This window comes from Mustela lutreola, chromosome 1, assembly GCF_030435805.1.
Source record: "Mustela lutreola isolate mMusLut2 chromosome 1, mMusLut2.pri, whole genome shotgun sequence".
Lineage (NCBI taxonomy): Eukaryota > Metazoa > Chordata > Mammalia > Carnivora > Mustelidae > Mustela > Mustela lutreola.
Window position 1 is genome coordinate 250,875,031 of NC_081290.1, and position 9,737 is coordinate 250,884,767.

Genomic DNA, 9,737 nt, shown 5'->3' on the forward strand with positions numbered 1-9,737 from the left:
ATTATTTTAGAGAGAGAATGTGGGGAGGAGGGGCAGAGGGAGAGCCTTGGGCAGACTCTGAGTCGAGCACGGAGCCCAATGTGGTGCTTGAGCTCATGACCCCGAGTTCATGACCTGAGCCGAAACCAAGAGTCAGACACTTAGTCAGCTGTACTACTCAGGTGGCCCAAGAATGCAGATCGTTAAAGATCCTGCTGATCCACTCATAACATCATTCTGGAACCCCATACCATTTCTGGTATTCGAGTTATGAGATGATACATTTCTTTATTGTTGTCTTGCATTTTGAAAGAGGATTATTCTTGATGGGGTTGAAAGAACCCTAACTGATATATCATGGCATTTCAGTGAATGACTGTGCCCATTATTAGGAGTCATTTCGTGATGAAGTCTGTGGCTTCTAGTATCTGTCTTAATAGAAAAAGCATCAGTAGAAGAGTAGATTTTCTTTCTTCCTATTTATGAAGTGTTGTCAATCCCTAAAACTAATTCTTTAGGCGCCTGGGCCCCATGTAGCTTCTTTCAACAATAGCTATAGTTATATTCTTCTGAAAGTGAAAGTCTGAATCTTTAGATTTGAAATAAGGAAGTGCTATCAAATGGAACTTTTATCACATAATCTAAAGAATAATACCTAGTCTCACTTATTTCTGGTTTTGAAAATACCAGTCAGTATTTTAAAAAAAGGAAGTCATGACATTTTATTAATAGATTAGGTCTCTAAGAGTTATTGAATAAACTGAAAAATGACTGTGAAAAAGAGAATTGAGATCAGTCCCTTGGTGCCCAACACTTTCTGGATGTAGCTTCCCTCCTATCTGTCTGAGCTTTCTAGACCTCAGGGGAACTTGCTGAAAACCTACTTACCAAAATAGAAATTAGGACATTCTAATCATCCTCAGGATCAAAATGAAGTGGCAGTGCTTGGGGATTGCGAGGTTTATATAGTTTCAATTTTGGTTTCTAACTAACAGACCAGTTTGTTTTCTTTTGAATAGGTAAAATTATTGATAAAAATATAATTTAGCCTTTTTATAGGTTAACTTACTGCATTGCAAATAGCAATTTACTATCCTATATATTGCACTATGTGAGTCTTCTATTAACTTGAAATGTTATGTGGCACACACCAGACGATGCTCATCACAGTATAGTGTAGATCACTGTATCACTACATATGGTTCACCAGTGGAGTAAGAAAGCTGAGCTCTCATCATTTCTCTGTGTGATAAGGGGCAAGCCAGCTTCCATGAATGTCGTTTCTCTCATCTCAAAAGAAAGCTTTTGTAAGGATCATATATAATATTGTAGGGATAAAAAACATTTTCTAAGTTGTATACATAAAACAAGAGTTGTAACTCTGGCACACTGGCAGGTTTGGCTGAAATATAAGCAGCTTAAATTTAATGCATAAAACAAATAGGTTGTATATTTTATAAAATAGAGCACTGCCTATGAAATAAGCAAAATACAGTAATCAAAAGTGATGCTAAGGGAGTGACAGATTCAGTCTGAAGGGATGGCAGAGATTCATCAAGACCCGAATGCCTGAGTTGGATCTGGAAGTCTACTTTCACAGCTAACCTTTTCCCCAACCAGAGAATGGGATGCCCTGTATGGAAGCCTGGTGAGAGCCAAGACTGTGTTATGTGCAAGGAGCAGCAAGTCAGAGGAGCCCAAATCTAGCAGCCCTAAAGGCTGAAGGTGGGGTGGTCAGGTTTAGTGCAGAGTGTGAGGAAGTGTGAATCTGAATGGGAGCAAACCAGAGGGCTCATTTACATGCTGGCAAGGGAGGTGGGCATACCCTGTAGGCCTGATTTATTACTGGAATACCAGAAGATTTTTGGAAGTTGTTAGTATTGTTGGTCTCATCCCAGACTTTCTGAATCAAAATTTTGGCTGGGGGGTGGAGTGGGTGGTGAGACTCAGAGCGATAGCTATACAACCCTGATATCAGTTAGGTTTCAGAACCACTGACCTGGATAAAAGAAAGCCACTAGGGGAATTTGAGTAGGAAAAATGACATAGGCAGATTTGCATTTTAAAAAATGACTCAATTAGCTATGCTGGGCATGGCAGGAGGGGAGTGGAACCTTGGGGACAGAATTCATGGCAAGACAAAAACCTCCGAACCAGATAAAAGGATTAAGAGCACCAAAGCAGGTGGCAGGAGGGTGTTAAGTGGGCTGACAGAGGGGGATGGGGGTCCGAAGGAGATGAGGTCCATGGTGCAACAGCCTATGAGACAAGGAAGGCCAGTGGCCCAGAAGAAGAATGGCACTTTTCCCTATGCAGCCCTGGAGCATTTTAAGGAAGACAGTGACATGATCCACTGCTTGGAAAGGGATTATGGCCTGACTGCAGGGAGTTTCATCAATGAACGGCACCTTAGCAAGTGTTTCATGATCTCCCAGTCCTGGGATCAAACCCTGAGTTGGGCTCCATGCTCATCACAGAGTCTGCGTGAGGATTCTCTCTCACTCTCTCTCCCTCCGCCCCTCCCACTGCTCTCTCCCTGTCAAATAAATAAATTTTTTCAAAAAAAGAACTCCAGTTTCTAGAGCGTGTTATTAATACATTCAGATTAATAAAGACAGGGAAAGAAGAAAAACAGTAAGGTCTGATTTATGGGAAAATATTAAAGAAAACCAAAGACAAATACCCCAGTGTAAGTAAAAGAAAGAAGGATCTCAATGCCAAAAAATAAGCCAGGTTTTCACTCAGGGAAAATGAATAATGTGCTATGATCATTGAATGTAGTCTAACACCAAGAACTCTGCTGTACGTGTCAGTAACTGGTTGCAGTTAACTGTAGACCTTTGGGTTTCTTTTCTTTTTTCTTTTTTTTTTTAATATTTTATTAATTTATTTGACTGAAAGAGAGAGAGATCCCAAATAGGCAGAGAGGCAGGCAGAGAATGAGGGGGAAGCAGGCTCCCTGTTGAGCAGAGAGCCCGATGCAGGGCTCTATCCCAGGACCCTGAGATCATGACCTGAGCTGAAGGCAGAGGCTTAACCCATTGAGCCACCCAGGTGCCCCTGGATTTCTTTAAAAAGTTCCAGGTTTAAGTATTCAGCATTGTGGTTATGTGCCCATCTCTGTGCCCTGTGTTTTTTGGGGGAATGTATTTATCATAATTCTAATCCCAACTCTGTTTCTAGTTTCATTCGGCCTTGTGTAAATCATTTAAATCTTGAGTTTATTAGAGTGCACAGAATTGGATTTGCAATTAGATAGACCTGTATTTTTTAAAAATTCCAGTGTAATTAACATACAGTGTTCTATTAGTTTCAGGTGGACAATGCAGTGATTTATCTGCTCTCTACATTACTCAGTGCTCCTCGTCATAGGTGCACTCCGAATCCCCTTCACCTATTTCCCCCCCCCCCACATCCCTTCTGGTGACAACAACCAGTTTATTCTCTAGAGTCTGTTTTTTTACCAAAAATATGGAATGCTTCATGAATCTGCTTGTCATTCCTGTTCAGGGGCACGTTAATCTTCTCTGTATCTTCGCAATTTTATTATTTAGCACATGTGCTGCCCAAGTGAGCATGACAGATCTCTGTTTCTTTCCTAAGTTCTTCTGATGGATATTTGAATGTGTTTTATAAACCTTTGAACCCTAATTTCTGCTTCTATGTGTAAGGTCAATATGAGGGTCAAAGAAGCTAAATTTATATAATATACCAGAACAGTGCCAGGCACATAGTAGGCCCTCTATAAAAGCTGGTTGCCTTTTTCCAATTGCTTTTCCTCATTTTGAAAATGGAGAGTTGGGAGAGAAGAGCAAAGTGGCCAGCATGTGGCCCCCAAGCCATTTTCACTTCTTGCTTTCATGGCAGACATTCTATTTGATGACAGCCTTCTTTGTTTTGAAACTAGAAGAGCCTCAAAATCCTCCCAACACAGAACCTTGAGCTACTTCTAGCAGCTGCATGGATGTGACACTGAAGATAAAACCTCTCTGTGATCCCTGCATTGGATAAGCTCTAAGGCTGTAGCTAAGACACTCTGAGTCCACAACATACGGAACTCAATTTTCAAAATCATACAACTGGGGAGAAAACAAATTTTTTAAAGCTCAGAAGAGACAAGCACTAAGGTATGGAATGGGATAGCTTGCTGATGGAAGCTTTCAGGAAGGCCTGAGAGTGGCGATGAGATTGGTCATTGTGGAAGGCAGAATTAAGACCCCACAAAGTTGTCTCTGTCTCAGTTCCTGGAACCCGTGGATGTATTACCTCATGTGACAAATGGACTTTTTGGTTGTGACTCAGAATCTTGAAATAGGGAGATTATCCTGGAATATCTGGGTGAGCCCACTATATTAACAAGGGACTTTATAAGAGAGGGAGGGAGGCGGGAGGGTCAGAGTCAGAGGAGACCTCAGGATGGAAGCAGGAGTCAGGGAAGCGACCAGTCAAGGAATACAAGCAGCTTTTAGAAGCTGGAAAAGGCAAAGAACTGACGCCCCACATTCCCTCCTCCCCAGAGCCTCCAGGAGTAATGCAGTCTTACTGACACCTTCTAAGACCCATTTTCAGCTTCTGACTACCAGTACTATAAATTAATCAATGTGTGTTGTTGTTATAAGCCACCAAGTTCATGGTAATTTGTTGTATCAGCAACAGGAAATTAACGCAGCCCTTTAAAGAAGAGCTTGGATAGACAATACAAGAGGGACAATTTGGGTGAGTAGTAGATGATAAACAGAGGCTTAAAGGTGAGCCTAAGCGAAGTACACAGTGGGAAAGATAGATCCTGACCAGTTTGAAGAGGGGAGATAGGATGCTGCCAAGAAGCAACACAGCCCAAGAGTTAAGCCTTGGAGAGGTTCGATAGCTTGAATTTGAAACCTCCTTCTGCTTTTCCCAGTAACCTTGGTCCAGTTACTTAATTTCTCTCGCATTACAATGTCATCTATAAAATTGAGAATAACGGTATTGCCCATTTCATGGGGTTAATGAGATCCTGGATGTAGCATGTCTGGTACTGAATAGTACTCCATAATGGGAGACAAAGGTGAATTGCCACTTCATTAGATTATAAAAAAACTGAATACCAGAGTGAGATTAGGAAGCTTTACTCCCAAGACATTGGGGGACCATCCAAAGATCTTGAATAGAAAACTAACTTAAAAACACAAAATGGTAAATTTTGTGGTAAATTAACCTGGCAAAGACAAAAGACAGGAAAACCAATCCTTTAAAGGGAAAGTTTAAAGGACAGAAGTTGATCTTCACCTTAATATAGGAAAAGTCAGGCACCTATTGCCCAAGCATGCCGACTGACTCTAATGGTTTATTATTGGGGTAGACCTGAGTGGTAACACCTCTAGGCTGGTAGTTCAGAGAGAAAAGCTCTTGTGCAGGCTGTGTCAGCCTGTCATTACTTGCTTTGAGCAAGCCCCTAATGTATATAGTTTCGGGTCCCCATTGGTGAACTCAGCCCTCACGGCTCAGCATGTGCTGAGGCCTGATGTTTCTAAGTCATACTCCTCTTGGGCTTATCTCTTCTGTGAGCCTGAGCTCAAATGATTTATCTTCAGAAAACCACAAGGATAAAAGAAGCTTCCTGAAAAGCAAGTTAGTCCTAATTGCTATGAATCTCAATAACTACTGAAACCCTGTCCTTACCAAATAATTAGATTTTTTTTTTTTTAACAAGGATGTGAAGAGTAGTAGCTACAGGACATTCAAAAGGTATAAATCAACATGTAAATACTACATTTCATATCCAATTAGATTGTTTCTAATCATGCTAAGGATCTCCTGTGTGGCATCCTTTGCACAGGGTCTTTTCCCTAAAACAAGCCAGGGAAAGAGAACAACTTCTTCCCCATGTCGAGCTAGTCAACCAGGACGGTGCAGCTAGTTACTCAAACCATCAATGTGTTTCCTGCCTTTGAATTACCCTTATTGTGGAGAAAATCCCTAATAAAAATTGTCCAAATAGCATGTGAAAAGCAGCAAAAGGTAAAAAATAAAAAAATACTCGGACTAATTTTAGGTGCAACATTTTCCAATACTAAGTGAGAAAAGAATGCTTCCTGCCTTTAGCCAGTAACTGAGGATCTAACCTACACTTCGGTACAGAGTGAGATGTTGACAGTAATTTGAAGAAAAGTGCTATCATCCATAGTCAAGTGTCAGCAGTCAGGACACCTTCGATGCTAAAGGAAGCTATTACACCCCGTATTTTTAGAAGAGGAAATAAACAACATAGCAACAAACGGGGAAGATCATAGACAATCACAGTCAGTGACATTGTCCGGGCATCACTAGATCCCCCAGCATTCTGAAACCACCTTGCTTTAGTATCTAAATGAAAGAGCCCCAGACCCCAGTCTCACAAAGTGTGAGAAGCCCAGTGCCTTCCTTGCCAGGTGCCTGAGGATTCCTGGAGTGGGGAGGATGTGGGTTGTTTCCCACCGGAGGTCGGGTCCAGCTTCCAGCTCCATGTTCACCTCTCTCTGATGGAACCTGATACCCTGCCAAGATTTAGAGCTGTTCCAACTCTCAGCGAGGTCTGTTCTGCTCCAAAACTTACGCATATTGCCCCTCTCCCACGCCGTATTTTCTCCACATTGGTTATATAAGCGGTCTTAGCCAAGTTCATAGAAGATGGAGGGAAAGCAAAGCAGAATTACCAAAAACCAATCAGAGAGCACCTTAAAACGGGACATCAGCCCTCGGTGAGGTCAAAGGTAGCAGCTACCCCGCTCTGTGGGCTCTGGCTTCCCCCCAGGTTGCTGAGACCTCACTTCGCCCCCTCTCAGAAAACCTGTCTTCACATCCTTTCTTCTGGGAATGTCCAGAAACATTGCTTCTATTTTCTTTGTCCATAAAAGAGAGACTTAAAAGTCCTAGCACTTCATTGTCAGGACATGGGCACGAGTCTGCCTGGACTGGGCGTTGAGTGTGGGGGAGAGTGGCTGGAGAGCGGGAGTGTGGGGCCCAGGCAGCTCTGTTCTGTCTCTGCGCAGCCCGGGAAATGCTGGGGCTTTCGTTCTTGCTGCTGCTGCTCTCATTCTCCTCCTCCCTTCCATTCCTCTGTTCCCCTCCTAGCCTGCCTTTCTTTCTCTCTTCCTTCTACTCTCTTCTTGTCATTTTGTTTTTGAGATTTTATTTGAGAGAGAGAGAGAGAGCACTAGCAGAGGAGGGGGGCGGGGAGCGGCAGGCGGAGGAAGCCGGCTCCCCTCCCCACCGACGCGGGGCTGGATTCTGGGACGCTGGGATCATGACGGAGCTGAAGGCAGACACGTAACCAACCGACTGAGCCACCCAGGCGCTGTCCCCCCTTTTACTCCTCTTTCATGCCTCCTCTTCCCATATAAAGTTTGAGAAAATCCGTCCTTAAATGCATAATTGATTTTATTAAGGAAAATCCGGAATCTCTAACCTGTCTTCAAAGCTCTCTGTAATGAGGCCCAGCCTACCTTACTTCCCTGTTAACCCCTTTGTGTAGCCCGTGTTTTAGCAAAATGGCGTTATTTACAGATCCCTGACCTCTCCCCACCGTGGAGGCCATGCTCATTCTTTTTATACCTACATAGTCCGGATTCTCCAGAGAAAGAGAACCAACAGGGGAGTGTATATATATATACATATATAGAGAGAGAAATTGATTTTATATATGTGTATGTGTCTGTATGTATTTATTTATAGATATATGTATTTAGAAAGAGAAAGAGAGATAGCTAGATAGTGATGATAGAGGAATAGGCTCACGCCATTGTGGAGGCTGAGAAGTCCCATAATCCGCCATCTGCTGGCGGTGTAATTCAGTCTGAGTCCGGACGCTGGAGAACCAGAGAAGCCTATGACATAAATTCCATTTGAAGGGCAGGGAAAAAAAAAAAAAAGGAGTAAATCCCTTTCCTTCTACCTTCTTTTCTGTTCAGACCCTCAATAGATAAGATGCGACCCACCCACGCTGGGGAGGGCAATCTACTTTAGCGAGCCCGCCACTGCAAATGCGAATCTCATCCAGAAATGCCCTCACAGACTGACCCAGAAACAGTGGTTACTCTGGGTACCTCTAGCTACTTAGGCTGACATTACAATTAATCATCAAAACATCACTTCCCGACTTCCAAACCCAGCCTACTCCTGGAAGTTCAGCTGAGCATTATACTTCTCACTACTCAAGTACAGAGAATATTCCTACCCTGACCACCTTTCAGGCCCCCATGAGGGTCTGCCTCCAAAACAGAGATGGTGGATCGCTTCAATCTGCTCTCCAGTTCTGCTGCTTTGAGTCAGATTGTAGAGTCAGGAAGAGCTGTATTTGAATTCCAGCCCAGTTGCTTCTTAATATGTGTGTATTTATTTCCTTGGGCAGACTAGTTCAGCTCTCTGTGTCACCTTTTGCTTGTCTGTGAATGAGAATAAAGTAATACCTCAAGAGTTGTCGAGGGGGGTTGTACCTGGGCGGCTCAGTGGGTTAAAGCCTCTGCCTGAGGCTCAGATTATGATCTCAGGGTCCCAGGATTGAGCCCCACATCGGGCTCTCTGCTCGGCGGGGAGCCTGCTTCCTCCTCTCACTCTGCCTGCCTCTCTGCCTACTTGTGGTCTCTCTTTGTCAAATAAAGAAGAGTTGTTGAGGGGACGAATAAAAGAATGTACATACACTCCTGAGCAAGGTGCCTGACACACAAAAAGAGCTCTCTGAGTATTAGCTTTGCAGAGCTGTTTCCTAACATTTGAATAAGACTGCATGGTTTAAAAACTCTCTTCTGGATTTATAAATCCCCAATCCCCCCTGAAATAGGCAGCACAAATTTATATGCATATTTTACAGATAAGGAAATAGGGTTTTAAAGAAAATAAGCAACTTTACCTGGATTCTAGCAAAAATTAAAAGCCAAGTTGACTGTCAGCTTCATCTGTTCTTGACCCTGCATTTAGTTACAGATACATTGTACTCACTTGAGCAGGACCTTTGTTCTTTAAGGAGCCTCTCACACAAATCTTCTAGAAATAGAAAGTGTGGGCTGCATGGACCCCAGTACCACTGTTCAGGAGACGAAAATAGGGATGGCAGGAAGGAAGAAAGGTTGCATATTGGGTTGTAAATTCCCCAGGGGAGAAATAATTGAAGAACTGTTTATGATAGAAAACTATAATTAGGAGTAATGGGATGAAATTAAGGAGAGAGAAATAACAAGTTTATAATAAGGTTCCAGTATGAGGTATTCAAATTTAATTGTGTTTTTTAAGTAATGTCAGACTCCCAGATGCTGTAGCGATGAAGACTGTATACAAATGGATACATAAATAAATGACTTTATAATCCACACAATCAAACTAGTGTGTCTTATAATCCAAGATGCCATTTCGTAATTGCACATTTAGAATTGGCATGGCAATATGAAAAAGAAAAAAAAATCTTTTATTGGCCTGGGAATTGGATTATTTCCTATGTCTTATAACCTTGCAACTTACTAAGAGGAATGGAGAAATTCCACCTCCTCTACCAAAAAAAAAAAAAAAAGCTCAGGCTCTTCAGCTTATTAGATGTTGTGATCCATTTCTGAGTTGAAGCATCACACGATAGACAATAGGAGTTTAATTTAACCAACAGAATATTACAATCAACCACTTCAATTTCATTGTTCAGACCCTTGAGACCTAAGGAGTGAAGGGGAAAAATATTCATACTAATCTTTACATTTTCTACACTGCTCTAGAGACAGAGTTAACGAAATCATTCAGAACGAGTGCTACAGGAA

At 42.4% G+C, this 9,737-nt stretch overlaps 1 pseudogene; it reads right to left on the bottom strand.

Annotated features, from left to right (window-relative positions):
- Positions 1-3,444: 3,444 nt before the first annotated feature.
- Positions 3,445-3,543, bottom strand: LOC131822933 (U6 spliceosomal RNA; annotated as a pseudogene).
- Between the last annotated feature and the right edge of the window lie 6,194 nt (positions 3,544-9,737).